Below are 18,910 nucleotides of genomic sequence, written 5' to 3' on the forward strand. Positions count from 1 at the left end.
ATGCAGGATTGCAGAGCCAGCTCACACCAGCCTCAAACAAAGGTTTATTTTAGGACACTGCACTGAATGAGTGATATCAGTGCAGAGCTGTGGACCAGAGCTGTTCATAGCATTGTGTATTTGACAGCCTGTACTTTTACCTGACATCCTTTGCACCTGCGACAGTATACACGTTGTACATTTACTTTTAAATGATCGCAACAAGACGACATTACCGGTATGCTTATTTCTCCAGCTCAGTTTTACGGCATAAACTATTTGGATAATTTAAATGGTAAAATTTGAATGGCGATCTCAACTAAACGCTTTTTTATGGACTCATTTGTCTGCGGCCTCAGCCATCCAGGAAGTATGCATTTGAAGTAGATGCAGAGATGGTTATCTCCTCAACAGCAGCAGTGTCAGTAGCCCCACAGAACAATGCAGTGCATGTCCAGGATATATTTCTCTTTCTTTATTTCTCTCTTGCCTTTTTCTTATTTATCAAGCACAACAACTTTTAAAGAAAAGAGAACTGAGAAGAGAGTCTACAAAGATGAACCTACTAGTGTTTATTGCTGGTGGTAATACACACATAATATACTGCTCAAAAAATTAAAATAACTCTTTTTAATCAGAGTATAGCATCAAGTCAATTAAACGTCTGGGATATTGATCTGCTCTGCTAAGTAGCAAAGGGGGTTGTTAATCAGTTTCAGCTGCTTTAGTGTTAATGAAATGAACAACAAGTGCACTAGTGGGGCAACAATGAGAAAACCCCCATAAACAGAATGGTTTTACAGGTGGAGGCCACTGGAGACATTTTTTCCACTTCTCATCGTTTCCTCTTTTTCACTAGTTTGGCATTTGGCTACGGTCAGGGTCACCTGGACCCGAGTCCAAATCCTCCAATATATAGCCAAAAGGTTTGCTACGTCTCCAAGTACAGTCCCATGACCAATGGCGATTCCAGTAGACAGGCAGGTACTCTTAAGAGAGCTGGACAGGGCTGTAGAGGGTCGTTAATCCATCAGCAGGATTGGTATCTGCTCCTTTGTGCAAGGTGGAACAGGATGCAAGACTCATACAAAATTATCTCACTTCACTAGCCGGCATTGTGGAGCCCAACTGGCATTTGCCATGTGCTTTCACAGATGTGCTCAGGGTGAACCTGCTCTCACGTAACAATGGTTAAAGGTATGAAGAAGTCAAGGAGATCATTATGCTGCCTGTAACATTGTTCAGCATGACTGATTTGGTGGTGGGTCCTGGAGGCGTATCCACGGATACACAGACCTCTACAGGCTAGGCCATGAGGTAGTCAGGGCAGTCTTTGAAATCCTTGGAGTAGTGGGTGCTGGGTTCTTCCTGGTGCGCAATAATGCGCGGCCTCATGTGGTGAGAGTTTGCAGGCAGTTCCTAGGGGTTGAAGAAATTGATACCACTGACAGACTCGCCTTACCTACATCCAATAGAACACCCCTGGGACATCACATTTTGGTCCATCCACCAGGCTGCACCTCAATCTGGCCAGGAGGTCAGTGATGCCCTGGTTCAGATCTGAGATCCCCCAGGACAACATCCATCATCTCATTGGAAACCCAATGCCCAATGTTGTCAGGCATGCATACAAGCATGTGGAGGGCATACAAACTATTGATTTACACATTACCCTGTCCATATCAGTATAGATGTCCAGCATGATTTTTTTTTTTTTCCATTGAGGTATGATGTGTTTTCAAATGTATTTATTTATTTATTTTTTGAGCAGTGTGTTAGGGTCTTTTTCTTACTTTATAGAAGCAGAGAAGGCATTTTATTTGCTACACCTATCTAAGATTATTTCAGTCTGAGCCAACCTTTTGTTTTAGAGTTACATCTTTCAGTTTTTATTGAAACCTACATTGCTGCCTTACAATAAATGATTTTTAGGACATGTGGAAACTGCAGTTTTTAATTCCAGTTGGATTCTGCTGTGAGAAGTTGGCAGCAGGTGAACAATTAAGGGTGTGTTTAGATATGGAGAGGAGTGACTTATTGACTGACCTGTCACACTAATTAGATCATACACTAACAGCGATATTGAATGCCCTTATTTTTTTCCCCTCATTTTTAATACATTTTACAATCACCAAAAGGAAAGCAGGTGAGTGTTTTCTCTGCAGTTTCCCTGCATTTTTCTTTCTGTACCCCATGAGGCTTGTAACTAGGTAATTTATGCTCTGTGATGACAACAGTGTTTTAAGTATTTACCAAAGCTCCAGTCATTCGTCGTTCTTTGATATGACAGCCATGCCTCTTGGTTCATTGTTAATTAACTCACAGTAACAGACCTCTATGTTATGATAATGCATAGTCCCTGCATAATTAATGGCTCCCAGTGAGGTGTTTTATTTAACCCTGTACTGTGTTTGACTGTGTAGGCACGTGTCAGACTTGGTGCTCCAAACATGTTTTGACCCTGAGGTGTCTTTACGACACGCTTATTCACAGAGTTCGTCACCGTGTGGCTGCAAGTTTTCTTCACGGCTCAGCCCTAAGGTGCCAAATGAGGACATGTGAGGTTTTACTGTCCTTATCTTATCAGGACTCTTTGTGGCTCTGCGCCATTACTGATGAGCAAGAATGCATCGGCACTTTAATGTAGTTATTTAGCCAGTCTCACACTCTCCTCTGTCCACATGTGTTCAGCTCGTGGCAAGGTTCAGGTGTTGACAACAATCCCTGTTGACATTAATGCACAATTACAGTTCAGCAAAGTCGTTTTTTTTAATGACACATATCGTCAATGATTTATGGTGATACTGTGCAGCTCGTGTTCTTGGAAGTAACTTGGGCTCTCATCTGTCACTTGCTAATTTACTGTGCACACAAACACAGCGTCAACTCGAACACTGTGAGGCTTTAAACTCAGAGCCAAAGACTACACTTTCATTAAAGGTTCGTGTAGTTTTAACAAAGAAAAACAAGCAACATGCTCTCGGGTGAGAAATTGCGGGAGAAGTCTGGAGTAATGAATGGAGAAACATAAAAAAGGTTTCATTTACAACAGGAGGCCTGAAAAGTTTCAACACAATTCTGAATACTTGCTCTTCGCTTAATTTTTGCTGATGAGTGTGTGTCAGTTAAACCCCTGCAAAGTTGCCTGGCAGCAGAAGCTACTGAACAAATGAAACTAAATGCTGTGATGCAAAGCAGGGTGGTGCTTTTTCTCGTGCCACTTTTTTATCATTCCTGTTTCAGTTACAGTACTGAGACCATGATCGCCATGGTGAAGCTTGAAAAAGTGAAGCTTGTTCTCCGTGGACTGTGATGTTTGCAGATGACACTGATCTGTAGTGAAAGAGGAGAGGTGGAGATGTGCTCTGGAGAGAAAAAAATGAAAGTCAGTAACAGTGAAAGTGTAGGGCTTTCGTTGTTCACTGTGAGACTTGCTGTGATGTATGGTTTGGAGGCGGTGGCATTAACCAAAAGACAGGTGGCAAGCTGGAGGTGAAGATGCTGAGATTCTCATGGACAAGCTTAGGAATGAGCGTATCAGAGGGACAGCTCAGGTTGACCTCTGAGAAAGTTCATTGGTGTACTGAAGGAGGACATGCGGCGGGTTGGTGTCACAGAGGAGGATGCTAGGGATAGGTTGAGATGGAGGCAGATGACCCGTTGTGGCGACCCCTAAATGGAAGAAGAGGAAACGACAAACTTTATGAGGTCATAAAACTACACTTAACACTATTCACATTTCTTAGTTCACTGTTTTTAGTCATTGTCGGAAAATGATTAATTTATGTGGAGAGATGAGACTAAACACAAATAAAGGAGACTGTGCATGTGTGAAGTGATCTCCTTAGTTTTTGATCTTGAGCATTTCTATCAAGTGAATTCTAAAAGAATTTTTATTACAAGAGTCTTGTTTTTAAAATCATTTTAAAGTGCAAAAACTTTTCTTTTATTCTTTTTATATTTGCTTCGCTTTAACAGTTCATTTAGCAGCTTAACTGCAGATTCATGTTTAATGTTGGAACTAACGAAATCTTGCACACTTCCTACTGTACTGTAGCACGATACAGTGTGCTGTGTGGTTTTCCTCTACCTTCTTGGAAAGGATGACTCATGCAAACGCCTGTTTCTTTTTTTGAATATGTAAATGCATGTGTGATGGCAGCCTACAGCAGACACACCCTGGATGGCTGGATGAGTTTTATTTTTTAGACCTGCTTGGCCTATTTCTACCCCGAGCCAGACGCCTTCCCTCTGATTTTCTTCATCCTCCACCCCCTCTATCCCCTCTCTGAAGTGTGAAGTTTGAAGTAGCAGGCTGTGCGCTATGATAGCAGTAATTGGTCTAAAGATGGAAAGTTCTCTCTCACTTTAGAAGCAAATTGCTTCTTAGTTTAGTGGCAATTAGTGTTTTTTAAGCAAGGCCTGTTGAGAACAATATAACATCAAAGCTCCATTTAAAAGCAACAAAAAGAGGGTGTAGATGATGGAGACAGTGGTGAAACTATTGCTGTTGGGGGTGAATAGAAGCTCTGAGTCTTGTACGGGTTCATTTAAGACGGAGTGGGGTAGCTGAGAGTGGCTCCCCTCTTTGTACCCCATTGTCTGTGGAGGCGAGCTTTGGACTCAGAGTTTTTTTTATTAGCCTCTGTGGTCTGATTTGTTTAAGGGGAGGCAAGGTGCCAAGATGTGGCTTGGCTTGTATTTTGCTCCAGTGTGAGCGCCGGGTTTGTTGGAGGGGGACTGGGCGAAGCAAAACTAAAGCAGAGTCACCCAGAGTACACACACTCACTTTCACACAATGTACTTTTATGCTGTCTTCACTGTGCTGTTGTGTATGCTGGCTAGTGCACACAATTTCCCTTATTCACAGCCATTACAGAAGATAGACACACGGAGAGAAAAAGCCTGTTATAAAATGTGAGGAGAAGGGAAGAGAGAGGGGGAAAGGAATAAAGCTCACACAGAAAGGACTCCTGGATCAGTCTGAAGTTTCTGTGCCTCCATCAGACGCCTGAAGACAAAGATCCGTCTGGACGTGATTTTTTTAAAAGAAAAAAACATTTTTAAAGCGTGTTTAAAAAAAAAAACTGATTTTCAGCTGTCAAATAACTCCAGGAAAACTTAAAAGGGACTTAATATTTCTTATTTTCCATCATGTGTGGATGGTGTCAGCATACATGTAAATGTCAATGTTAGATTTGTTTCTATAGCACATTTAAAAGGAGTACGTTTTAAATGGTAGTTTTATCTTGGTACAAAACTACCAAGATAAAACCATAGATAAATAAAGTAAATACAACAAAATAAACCATAAAAATGAACAAATACAGTAAAATGTGACTAAAAAAGATTAAAAAAACAACAACTGATGGACTGAAACTGAACTCGAATAAAAGCCAAGGTAAAAAAGTGAGGTTTAAAACTGGTTTTAAAAGCCTGTTTGTACATATGTACAAAGAATCTCCTCTAAATGTGCCGCTTCAGTTTTTTTCTACCCGTGGGTCTTTATGATGCCACCCATCTGTTGTCCAAACCTTGTGTTTGTAAGAGGCAGTCTGAGGGGGGCTGAAGTAAGGCCCATTATGAGATAAATCTAGACTGTAGTAGAGTCCAAGAATAAACTACACGGAGCTGGAAATGAGCATAATAGGTCCTATTTAATTAAGATTGCATAGCTGGTTTCACTTTGGATTTAGTTTTTTGTTTGGCAGAAACGAAACTAGGGCCGTTCGATATAACGATATATATCGGATGACGATATAAAAACGTCTATCGTTTCATTTTACGTTATCGTTTGTTTCGTGGTGTCGCAAAATAAACTGTTTACGGCAATATTTTTTCATCGTTCTGATGGTCACTGCAGTGGTTATATTAATTTCTTAAAGTTTTCTCTTTCTCTTATATTTTATATAACCACACTACGGACGGACAAGTGCCTGTTTTTATGCGTTGTCATTAGCAACAACAACGGTAACACCATCGCGTGTCCGCTTGTTTATGTTCCACATAAACCTTTCACAATAAAGCTCAAGATCCTGTTGAGACTTTTCAAAATAAACTGAATCATGTGAAAGAGCAGATTATTTACAGATGAGAATTAAAAAAGAGCCGCCAACTGCTAAAAAATAAACCTTAGACTCAAACGTTAGAACAGGCTTTTCCCTGCAGCACGCCGTGTAATAAATACTCACAAAGAAAACGGCGGCCTTTACAACTTATGTCTAAAAATGTATAGTTTCACGCATCGGTTAAAACACTCGACTCCAGCTACATGACGCGCAGCTGGAAACACTTCCTGCAAGACGAGCTGCCCGAGATTCACAGAATTTACAGAAAATGTTACATTTTTGTGATTTATATCGTTATCGGACGATAGAATTCTTATATCGGGATATGAGATTTTGGTCATATCGCACAGCCCTAAACAAAACTCCAAAAAATTAACTATATGAGTGCTGTAGATGTGTTTCTCAGCTGAAGCCATTTCTGCTCACAAATGTTATGAGCCAAATTATTTAGTTCATCCTACATTTCATAAGTAACCCGATGCAAGTTTGACTTTATGACAGCAAGTGGACTGAATATGATTCAAATGAGTCATTTCACTTCTATAATTGTCCATCTCATTTGGACAGCTAGAGTTTGTACACATGCCAGCCATGGATAAAAGGTGAGGGATGCATCAGGAAGGGCATTTAGTGTATCAGTTACATCCCGGGTTTGTGATGACTGCTGCTGGTGCTGTTGACCAGCCTTGTGTCGGTGTTAGTTTACATTTCATTTAATCCAGTGTTTGTTGTATTTATTTGTTTATTCATTATTTGTTTCTATTTATTCATTGGAACCCGAATTTTGTGCCACTTCTTGACATTGGAGCGAGGAAAGGGCAGGAAAATGTTCAGTGCCATTTATACAACTCAGGGCTTTTTTTCTGGCTTAAAAATGTACTTGTTCTTTTTGTAAAAGGGTCCAGTCGGTCCCTTATCTAGCAAAGGTACATCGGGTCTTTGTCACAGTGTTTCTTTTATCTTAATGCATTTGCAGCTTCATGAACTTTGTACCTGGATTTATATTTTTCCACTGGACTTTTTAGTACCTCATTCGACAATTTTAGACCACTGATTCCCAAAAGTGCTTTTACTGCAGTGAACTTATTTTGAAATATTATTTGTACTTATTTGTCTGTAGACGTTGAGTCTACTTAAGAAAGATCACCCGCTTACTGATTATTCTCATATAAATCCACACTGTAATGGACTTTGTTAGCAAGAGGGATTATTTCACTTTCTTGCATGACAGCATGGCCCTCGTTCCTGGTTTTCTTCCTGGTTCAGCTGATGGTACCAGATGAAGGCACGTGTCCGGTTTTACCATCTTTATCTTATCCTGACTGCTCATTGGTTGCACGCAGTTTTACAGTTGTCATTAAGACGCCAGATGAGGAAGTATCTGTTTCTTTATATTTTCTTCATCCTAAACTAGATTAAGTTGGAGGTGTAGCATGTCGTTGTTCAGTCACTGCGATTTAAGATGAAGATGTTAGTGTAGATCACCATGGACGCGTGTTTGAGCTGAGAAACTGAAAACTTGAGAAGGTAAATTCTTATTTGACTATTTTTGGTTTTGTTCGGATTTGCATACATTTGAGTGAACGTGTTACTTTTGTTTCACTTCTTAATACCAGCACTTTTAGCAGCTGTTAAAGAGGTCTGTAAGTCACCTGGTTTTTACGGTCAAGGCCAAACGAGGTGACTTTCAGGAACAAAGAGGAGGCCCAATAAACAATGATTCAGTGGATTCTGGAGTATCATGCAACAAGTAAAGAGGAAGAAACCTCAAAAGTCACAACAGCCTGACCGCTGAGCTAAATCAGCTTCTCTGATTGCGGCTTCGAAATGCAGAAATGCCGCCGAGACGAAATCTCTGCCGTAAATTCCCGCTCCTTCTGTGAAACTCACGATGCGCTGCGCACGTCGTGTTCATGAAGTCAACGGCTCTTGTGCGAGCATCCCCTTTAAACTGTGAACTGCGGCTGCATCTTCGTTGCATCTTTAAGCGCAGTCGCTTTAATGAGAAGAAGATGCAGCTGTATACGATATTTATTGTGTCGCTCGGGTTGCATTGATGAAAGGCAAAGCAAGCAAACATTCAGACAGTACAAGGCTGAAGCCTTGTTTAGCTTTGTGGTGAAGAGTAATTGAAGAGCACGAGGAGATAAACAGACACGTGTTCAGAGGAGAGCAGACTGTAAAAAGGCCTATGCTCAACATTTCTTCATTGACTCTGAATCTTAAGCTCATTCACACTGCTTTTAAATTCAAGGCTTTACGCCAGTATGAGCAGCGCCACATGCAGTTAACTACCATTTTATTCATTCTGGTTTTCACGGCTGTTTCAAAGTGAGCACAAAGAACAGTAATGATCACACTGAAGACTCTCTTGTCCCTGCTCGTGCACAGCACAAAGAACGACTCTTCCCCCCTAAACTTTTTGCACAAAAAAATTGAGTCAGTTAGTCTTTGTCGCAGCTGAGCTATAAATTCTCCCTGCTTAAGCAGTCATTCTCCGGCTCTATTTTTCTCCCCTTTCAATTAATAGGAAACACATCGGTTGAAGGAGGGTCTTTGTTGGTGTGTGAGAGTCCATACATCACCTAAACTAGAGCGCTCACCCCTCCTCCTCCTCCTCCTCCTCCTCCTGTCTCCTGCCTGCTAACACACACATGCACACACCGACAGCCTCCATCTGCTCCCAATCATGGGTGCAGCCAGCGGTCAGGTCGCTGATGGTGAATGGCATATAGGCACATAACACACACGTAAACATACACAGTGTAACAAACTGCTTTAAAATTACATTTTGTTCCGCAATTCACAGTTTTTGTGTGAGTATAACCAAGTAGTATAAAAGCTGATTACTCTGAGGTGCTTTTTTTCCCCTAATTTTTGATTCTGTCGTAACTCATCTGCACAAAATTATATTGAATCAAGTCCAGCTGTCTTATTTAGCATGCAACATAAAGAAGGTGAGCAAACAGTCAGTGTTCAAGTGAAAATCTTAAATTTAGATAAGTATTCTGATGGTTGTGTTTTGAATAATTGCTCAAGGTGTGGCTAGCATGGGGCCACCATCTGTCCATCAATAATCCTGAGGGGGTTGCACTATCTAATACAACATCTTTAAGGTCTTTAATGTGCCCGGGAGCGTTTCCAGTTGGACGGGGGCTGGAGAGGTATTTTCACCCACCCCAGACACGGTCCCGTACAGTTCTCCTAGATCCTGACTGTGCACCGGTAGAAACAGATGATGTAAGCATCTGTCTAATGTTGATTGGTTGACAAGTGGGCTGGAATAGAGAAGGAGAGGTGACAAAAACACTCATTAAATAAAGATCAATAAATATAGTATATAAAGTTCAAGCACCGACTGCAGAGGATGCTTTTCATTGTTTGTAACACTCTGTATGGCTTCGCTCTTCTGCGTGGCTGGCAGACAGACCAATCACAACGCAAGAAAGAGTGGTCCACAGACTGCTTGCACCACATATTTTCTACACTGCCTCCATCTGACAACAGAACTCTCTGCAGGCAGACGGGCCGTCCCCGGACAGCTAACTCGCTACCTGTGCTGGACCGTAAATCCTGCTTTAGAGACACAGTCCATCAGACATAAGAAAAAGACAAATTAGTTAGAGCAGGAATATACAACAGAACGCTGAAGTGCAAACAAAATGCAAAGTGTGTGCGTGTTAGCGATCTAACACGCACACACTGACGATCTGATGAATACACTGGGGCCAACTCAGGGTTCCGTATCTTACCCGAGGATACTTTGGTATGCAGAGTGGAGCCAACCTTCGTAGATGTTGATGGTTGACCTGTAGATGACCATAGATGAAGGTCACTGATCGTAACTTTTTTATCCATATTTAACTGAGAAAGTTAAATATGGCTAACAGGCTTTCTCCCACAGAAACATATTACACGTCGTGTAACATGTCATGTTAGATTATTTAGTGATTTAAAAATTGGCTGTAGGTGTGAATTTAAGGGTGAATGGTTTCCTGCCTCTCTGTGTTTGCCATGCCACCCGTCGATAGTGTTCCCAGCCTGTGTCAGCTAGGATAGGGTAGCTGGTTCAGAAAATGATGGATGGATTCTTTGACTTAATATTGCGTAACATGAAGAAATATTTCATATGGTTTTAAAATATTTGCTTAAGGTTTTTGCAAATCTTCTTGCTGTTGCCTAATATGCTGTTTTTAAATCTACATTTGTCTCCTGAAAGCCTCAGTTTTTCAGCACAGCAGCTCATGAAAACCTTTTTTTCTCGATTCCAAAGCCTGTTGTTAGTGCATTCCACCGATCTCTGCTTTAAGGCATTTATCAGCTTTTGATGGCAATAAAAAAACTTTCCATTATAGAAGGATGACTAGAAAAATTTATTCAGGAGCTCATTTTGCTGCTGTTCAGTGCTCTATAGATAATAAATCTAAAGTAATTATATTTTAAAATAAAATGTTGATGAAATTTACAGTAGAAATACTTAACAATATATTAAGACTGAAACACTTGCAATAAACCATACGTTACATTTTTTGCATTTGTTTTATAGGAAGAAGAACAGCAGGCAAAAACGGTAAAATAACAGTTAAAGCCTGGTAGACGTGAGATTAACTATAGAATCACACAGACGCACTCAAACTGAACTCAGAGACTCCGACGTGACGCTCTCATCATTCATTTAATAAAAATGAAAGTAAACCTACTTTCCGTCTCTCACACACACAGACGCACACATGCGCTGAGGTACAGGGACAGAAGAACATGAGCCAGCCTTGTGGTGTGCTTCACCGATGACAGGGTGTCATGGAAACGCCCAGCGTTCCCCATGGTTACGCACTGTTTACCCCTACGGGATACTCTTCTTGGATTGTTCAGACGCTGAACACTTGAGCTTCTACAACAACTCATGGCCAAAGAACACACACAGACACACACACAGTGTTTCTTATCAGGATCTAAATGGACACAAATTAGCCTATTATGTGCTTTTGGGATTAGCGCAGTGATTTTAGCCTAATAGTCTGTTTTTGTGCTCTTACTCCAAGTCCCTACGCCACAGTGGATATTTGCCAATAAAGGCTTGGTGTTTATATCCAGTTGTGTTTTTGAAGTATTCATTCAGAGGGAAAGATGTGGAAGCACTTCACTTTGTCTTCTTTTTTAAAAAAAAACTTGGGTGGCTGAATTGTGAATCACATGCTGTCTTCACTTTCAGGTTTCAGCTCTTTGGCTTCCTGTAAAACTTGTGTCTCAACATCCCTTTTTTGTGTGTGTGTGTGCATGTATTTGGTCAGGTTGTGGGAGAGGTCTGCATGTTAATGCAAATGCACAGGAGCCATGATGTGTTTGCTCTGTACGTGTGCAGCCGTAATGAAGACAAAAGCACATAGCGAGGCTGGGCTCCCTCGCAGTTTCTTCTCCTCATTAAGACGTTAATGGTGCTTCCTGTGCATGTGTCTTCAGGCTGCTGATTAATAATGCTGCTTGTTATTCATTAATATTGCCCTAATGAACATGCACTGTTGAGCATGATTGTTAAACTTTTTTGCGTGTGTGTGTGTGTGTGTGTGTGTGTTTTTTTTCTTTTCTCTCCAGACTCCATTGATCAGCCCACATAGGACCGCGCCCCCAAAGCGAGGGGAGGGGGGACCTGATCGTCCATCATCTTGGCGCCGTCGAAAGGTGAGCTAACATCCCGCACGGTTGGCATGGTAACGGCCTGCTGAGTTCAGGTTGAACGGTTTGTCAGAGACAGTTTCTTGTTGTTGCCACACTCTTGCAACATCCTCCTGACCTGAACGCTGAAATGCAGAGAAAAGTGTGTGTGTGTCTGTTTTTGAGGCAAATATTTTATGGAGGTGGGGTGTTTTTTGTTGTTTTTTTTAGTGCGTGTGTGTGTGGTTGAATTTTGGAAGGTGGAATAGTTTACGAAAAAAGACCGGTAGTGGCGGTAGCAACAAGGGAAACAAAGAGGGCTGCGAACGATTTTCAGGCAGATGAGAAAATGAAGAGTGGGAAGACAGCAGGGAGACAGGAGGAGAAATCAAATTATTCTTTGTGCTCTACCTGCCACAGAGGCTGAAAGAGAGCATTAATCTTTTACCCCTGTCTGCAGGTGACGACAACACACACACTCGCGAACACATAAGTGTACCCACACTTAACCAAACCACAGTCTCTCTTTCGTTCACGTGAATTCTCACACGCATGTTTTTTTGCAAACTCGCTGCTGTTGCACTTATAGCAGCAGTGATTGTGTGAGGAGTGAGGTTGGTAAGAAAGGGGAGGAAGGAGAGTCCAGGCCATAGGAGGGGAGACACTCAGTCTAAAGCAGAAGAAAATAGGAAGGATAAGGATGAGGTGAGGCAAGGATACTTCCAGGAATCTTCCACAGTGAGTTCAGGTGAAGGCTTTGTTGATTTCTCTGCATAAATGTCAGGTGATGGGCTGTTGAGGCACTTCAGGGTTTTGGATGAGCAGAAAACTCATTGAATCAATAGAAAAATAAAAATAAAAAACTTGATCTTTAATTACAAAGGTATTATCTAAACCCAATTACACATTCAGCAGTGTACTTTTAGACTGAGGCTCCATTTTGGTTCATTTTCATGTGCATTTTTTTTTAATTAAACAGATTCAACTTTATTACATGGTTGAGGCAAGTGGGTACAATTGTTTGTAACACACACAGTAGAACTTCAAGGATTAATTGAATGATTTGCTAATTTCTTAAGCAGAGGTGCTGGACTTTTTTGATTTATCTTTATCAATCCTTTGATATCCTACTTTGATATCATCATAGTATCTCTGAATCTGCTTGCCCCTGATCAGACACACAGATCTGTAAATTTTGGGTACCTCCGCTCAAGAAATGATTGACAGCTGTCTTTCCGCTTGTGGATAACCTTTCTGTGACTTACTCTCTTAATTCCTGTGGAACCAGGAAAGCAGGTTTTATACTTTACACATCCGGGAGTCCGTTTGGCTCTCTGTGATGTAAATTTTGCCGTTGCCTAGTCAGTGTGAGGGTCCACGCAAAAGTCTGCACACCGCTCTGTTTCTTGTGATCACAAGGACTTGTTTGTAGAGAAATTACATTATAATGCACCAACTATGCATGCACGTGAGAGCGGACTTCAAGCAAACTTTAAGGAAGTATAACAGGCATGACTACTCGGTTGTCCATGTCCACAACCAAGTATAATCCAGGTTTAAAGGTGTATGTAGTTTTTCACACAATGCTTCAGTATTTTGTCTTAGTTTTTGTTAAATAACTTACACTGTGTCATTTAAGGACCTGTTAAGGACCAGGTCTTTTTTATTATTAGGATAAACCAGAAGACAGTCTTTGCAACTTGTGCGAGTAGTTGAAGCAGCTTGTCGTGCTGCTGGTGTGAGTTTACACGGCCAGACATGGGCCGTGTGCCTCTGTTTTGTCAACAGAGATTATGAAAGACTGGCAGGCGGGGGAGGCGACAGCAGGGCTATTTGCATCACCCAGGCTGAGCATGCCTGCCCCTCTAACTCTGTCACCTTCTCTCTCCCTTTTCTCTCTCCCTTCCTGTCTGCTCCTCCCTTTTGTCGCCAGCAACAAGCACTCTGGCTAGACCGCCCTGTCGCCACGGTCTTATCGCCTCCAATCAGGAAAAAATGGAAAGAGAGATGTTCAAACAAACTCAAGGAAAGCTTGATAGCAGGCAGCGCCACAGATCTGTTATCTCATTTGAGAGATGACAAATGAATTAGTTTCTAGATAAACTGAAAGATTAACCATGAGGCTTTTTGTGCACAGCAAACAATAAAAGTTTCTAATGGAGCCTGCACGTTGACTGAATCCACACAGGGGAAACCCAAGATATTTATTATGATGTTTAGATGGGAATAATCCCGCCTGTCTACAGATGATGTACAACACAGATTGGTGATAGATTGAGGTTGTATTTGCTGTTGCTAATCTTTTCCCATTCGCTTGCCGCCTACCCCCACTAACTCTTTCCGACTCATTCTTGTTTGTTGCACCTTTTTTCCCCCCACTGCTGTGACTCATTGTGTTGTGGGAGGTCTGTCGACTCTCCACTTTGTTTGCTATTTTCCCAAACCTAATTCAGTTTTTCTCTGCTGTTCATCCATTTTAATCTGGCGTCAGCGAGTGTTACTCATCAGTAATATTGAAGTGATGCTCATCTTATTGGAAATAATTTTATTGTTTCCACCAAAGTGCAAGAACACACACACTCGCGCAGTCCAAAAATGTGACTGAGCGGGAGCAGTGTTTGGTTAGTGTAGTTACTGAGGGATGGGTGGATGAGATACTGTTTAGTCTTACTGACCACTTTAAGCACTTGAACACTACACCACATTCACACATATACATACAACACTTCATTCTGTGCATCTACAGTTGTGGTCAGACGTTTGCATACAGTCATCTTCATGGGCGTGACTGTCACTGTGATTTTAGGCTTTTAATTATTTCTTTGAACTGTTCTTTTTCCAGGGTGGAATCACAGTACAGCATGAATCCTTGATTAATAAAAAAAAACAAGAATTGTGTGCGCAAGTTTGAATTTATTTTGGATTTTCTCTGATAAACACAGGGTCAAAAGTACACATGCAGATTCAAATATGTGCATACACAACCACTGATAGTTGGTTAAATGTCCCGGAGCAAGTTGGTCACCATCAACAAGCTTCTGCCATGATTGTGGCTGAATCGCCTTTCTTGGTAGAATTAGTAGAGTTCCTTTAAATTGGTTGTTCCTTGCGGAGATCCAGCTTTTAAGAGTAGTCCACAAATTTTCTGCAAGTTTAAGTTCAGGACTTCGGGAAGGCTATTCTAAAAGTTTAATGTTAGCTTGCTATATCTATTCCAAAACCAGTTTTGATGTGTGTTTGGGATCATTGTCCCCTTTGAACACTCAATTATATCCCACTTTCAACTGAAGCTTTTGATTTGAGGAAAGGTTGAAGAATTTTGAGGTAGTCCTCCTTCTTCATCATTTCTTTCACTTTGTGCAGTACAGTGATGCTACCACCACCATGCAAAGCCTCACTTTTAGTCCACCAAACTTCTTGTGATTGTGACAAATAACTCAATCTTTGTCTCATGTGAAGATTCCTCTCCAGAAGGCATTTGGCTTGCCCATGTAGGTGTCGATTTTGGAGCAGGGAGTTTTTTCTTGGTCGGCACCCTCTCAGTCCATGGGAGCGTAAAACTCCCTTCATGCTGGGTGGTTCTTGGGTTCTTCCTGAACATCTTAATCAGTTCCCTTTTTATCTGAGGATGACAAAATTGGGTCTTCTTCCAGACGTTGAAAAAGCCTATGTTAACTTCTGACCACAACTGTATCTTGGTATCTTGCGTGGAGGGCAATTAGAGGCTCAGTATTTCCACATGCAGATCAGGGTAGTCAGGGATGGAAGCACGACAGTCCAATTATTAGACAACCTGAGCCCTGAGCTGCAGCTGCCATTGGGTCTTAAAAATAAAGGTGATTCATCTGTGGAAACCATGATTGTGCTCAATAATTGTCTAGAATCTGTGCTTTTCAGACGTGTGTCTTCAAAGTAAATGTTATAGCAGTTTGAAATGTTCATATCTAAAGCCGAGTTACATTACTTTTGCAGTCTTATTTGTTTACCTCAGAGCTTTTTGTCATTGGATTAATGAAAATGTTTAGACAAAAGTTTAAAACATGTTTGGTTTTTATTATTCATATAGCCAATACTACAAGTACAATACAATACTAAAAGTATCATCTCCGTAGCTCAAATCAAAACATGATGTACATATGAGAGATTCGTATCATGGCCAGCTTCTGGAACAAATTGGAATGGTAATATTTGCTGTTTGCCAAATTTAGGTTGCTTGTGTTGGTTTCCTTGTGATAGTTTTTAATACTGTTTGCTAACTTCTTGGCTAATGCTAACTGAATGCAGAGACAACAGGATTGGTCAGTTGCAATGTGGACCAACGTTGTCATGATTTACTAGGAGCAACACAAAGCACGGGGAAATCACATCGTGCTTCACCGTAGCCCTGAACTTGCTTATACATTACCTGATAGAGGCTGCTTGTGAGAAAGCACCATCACATCAGGCAGCTTCCTTCCAGGCACCACCCCTCTTCTTAACCACAAAGTGTGAGGACACATGAAATAGATTAATGCCCTGTCCTTATGCTCTGACTTGATTCTCCCTCTGGGCACCATGAACATCTTGTGTCAGTTCATTAGTAAATCCTCTACTGTCTGCTTTTATAGCCAGGAGACAAAAGCAGTATGTGGTTTTTGTTTGTCTTCTGATCCAGTCTCTGCCTACCATCCTAACTAAGATTATGACATTGGCATCATATGTGCAAGAGATAAAAATAGTAGCAACAACAAAGAACCCCAAAAGGTGCCTCTAAAGGATGTATAAAGCCCACAAACTGCAGAAGTAAATTTGTTCCACCTAGTATTTGGTCCATCACCGTAATAGAACGACTCCATTTCTCTGTGGAGTTTCTTGTCCATCATCCATCTTTTTTTCTCTTTTCTGCAGGGCTTGCATTAAAAAAAAAATCTAGTAAACTCTCATTAATGTCAATTTGTGTTCAGAACTCATGAGAATGAGTAGGAACGTGTTCATCGTGGGATTTTGACAGTTGCCTAGCAATACTGCTTTGATTGTAGGTTACCCATCAGTCAGTGCGGCGTCTGTATTTTCTCCATAATGAATAATGTATTTCTTTCTTCCTGCCAAGACTAAAAAATCTGTTCTTTAGGTCTTTTCCAAAGTTAAGGGGGATATTTTGAAAGCAACATTGTGTGTGAATTAGATCCCTCACTAGTCAACAGGACTGTATGCTTTCTGTTTTATGAGGTGAGCCATTTCCTCTGGTTTTGCCATAAAGCCATAAACTTTGTGGTTCCTGGTGAGTCGTGCTCCCACTGGGCTCCGGGATCCAGGGTCATTGGCATGCTACTGTCCTTTAGCAGACCTCAGAAGTTTAGCTTCACCCTAAGTGACACCACAGCAGTGCTGACCTGAACGATCCTCCTGCCTCATTCGCCCATTGACCCAAATAATATATGGGTCAGCTGTCAGCATGAAGGTGATGGCCTCTTGGAATCACTCAGTTCAAGATCAGGGTTTAGTATCAGGTCAAACTTAATATCAAAGTTCAGAGCTGCTTGCCTGCATGAGTCCTCTAACCTTCACCTGTCATCAAACGAGGAGACTTTCCCATAACCAGTCAGATGGGAGCTAAAGCCAGTGCTGTTTCATAACCTCTCTGCAGGCATAGTGAGAACATACAAATTTCTTATGAAGTCTAACATAGATGCAAACTTGGATTTCTGCTCTTATTTTACTTCCCAGTGTCCTTTAACCTCATCATTAGAGGTATATAAGAATACATTTGTGTTACTGTTTCTCTAACCCTGTAACTCCAAGCGTAGAATGTTTGAGTTTTTGAGGCCTCTAGATCACCGGTGCAAATTACACAAAAATCCCGGACAAATTAAAACTTATACATACAAACTGATACTTAATTTCTTTTTTAGACACACCAAAAAGCTCAATAAACACTCCACTTTCGAAAAATTAGAATTCTTTATGAATTTGCTCATGATTCAGGCTTTAGGGGGCTAAACGGCGGATGTATGGTTAGAAAAGAAATGTACAGTATGCTGTCCAGTCACATCAGAGAGCAACGGCTACCACACATAAACAGCAGCTTTAAAGGCAGTCGATTTATAGAGTGAGATTCACAAGTGGAAATAAGAAATGGAGAAAATGGGGCTTGAGGCAGAAGAAAGATGTTGACTGCTTTTTTTTTTGCACAGTTGGACAGTGGCTGGACAAAGCGGGTGTAAAGTGTCAGATCTTCTGTTACATAAATTCTCATTGATGATACCAGAAATTGGTGGGGGCTTTCTGAAGCTGTTCAACCATCCTACAAAAATTTCTAAAGGAGTATGCCAGTCTCTTAACACCTCTTACATGAGCGCATTGTAGTATCGTAGGACACAAGTCACACCTGGATTAGGAACAAAGATCCCAGCATGATTTTGTGTTGGGTAGTCCGTACGCTGAGCTTTGCATGCCCCTGTCTACATGTTGTACCTGTGCACTGTCACCTGGAGGCAGTGTCAAAAGACAGTGTTAGCACCTACTGCCGAGGAGTTGGAACTTATAACATTGGAGTAAAACCAACTGTTGACACCTGCTGTTCGTTGTGATAATGTCTCTACTTTTTTCCTAACTTCTTTATCCTAGTCGTAACCTCTGTTGCGGTTTCCTTTCCTTTTCAAACCAACTTTTTAACCAATTTCTTTTGGTTTCTTTTAGTTTTGTGGGGTTTTTTTGTTTTACTATCAAATGTGCTTTGCGACTGTGTGTTTTGGGTTTTTTCTGCCAAAATTTCTCTTTCATTTCCCAAAACAATATCCTCTTAATTTCCACAGTTTTTGTTCCAGTTTCTCTAATACTCTCATTCAAACTGCACATTAACCCAGGTGCAGGGAAGCTAGTTTGCAGTATGTTTTTTGCTCTGCACACTCCCTTTCACATCTCCAGTATCCCTACGTCTCCTTCAAATTGCTGTCTTCATGCCCATCTCTCCATTCCCTCTTGCTGCCCTCAATAACGCCATCACCCTCCATTTCCTTCTTTACGTGGCTCATTCCCACTGCCCCCTGCTGCTGTATTGTACCCACCGCAGCCCCACTGCCTCTCTGCCACCAGGCCCCACACTGCCTGTGGCGTGTAATTGACTTTCTCCCCGCACTGGAAAAGCGGGCGGCCCGCGCCAGGCTGGAGGTGACCCATTTCCCTGGGGCATTCAGCAGGCTCCTAATCAACTATTCTCTGGGGCTGCCTCA

The 18,910-nt window shown here is 41.4% G+C and overlaps 1 protein-coding gene across 1 annotated transcript in view; it reads left to right on the forward strand.

Moving 5' to 3' along the window:
* The window catches only part of LOC120719077 (nuclear receptor coactivator 3-like), a 65,766-nt gene that overhangs the window by 26,916 nt on the left and 19,940 nt on the right, over positions 1-18,910 (forward strand). The window contains exon 2 of the mRNA XM_040007959.1: positions 11,640-11,726. The gene's annotated coding sequence lies outside the window, so the exon portion shown is untranslated. The remainder of the gene's footprint in view (positions 1-11,639; positions 11,727-18,910) is intronic.

The sequence above is a fragment of the Simochromis diagramma genome, unplaced genomic scaffold, assembly GCF_900408965.1.
Source record: "Simochromis diagramma unplaced genomic scaffold, fSimDia1.1 OVJJ01000545.1, whole genome shotgun sequence".
NCBI classification, from domain to species: domain Eukaryota; kingdom Metazoa; phylum Chordata; class Actinopteri; order Cichliformes; family Cichlidae; genus Simochromis; species Simochromis diagramma.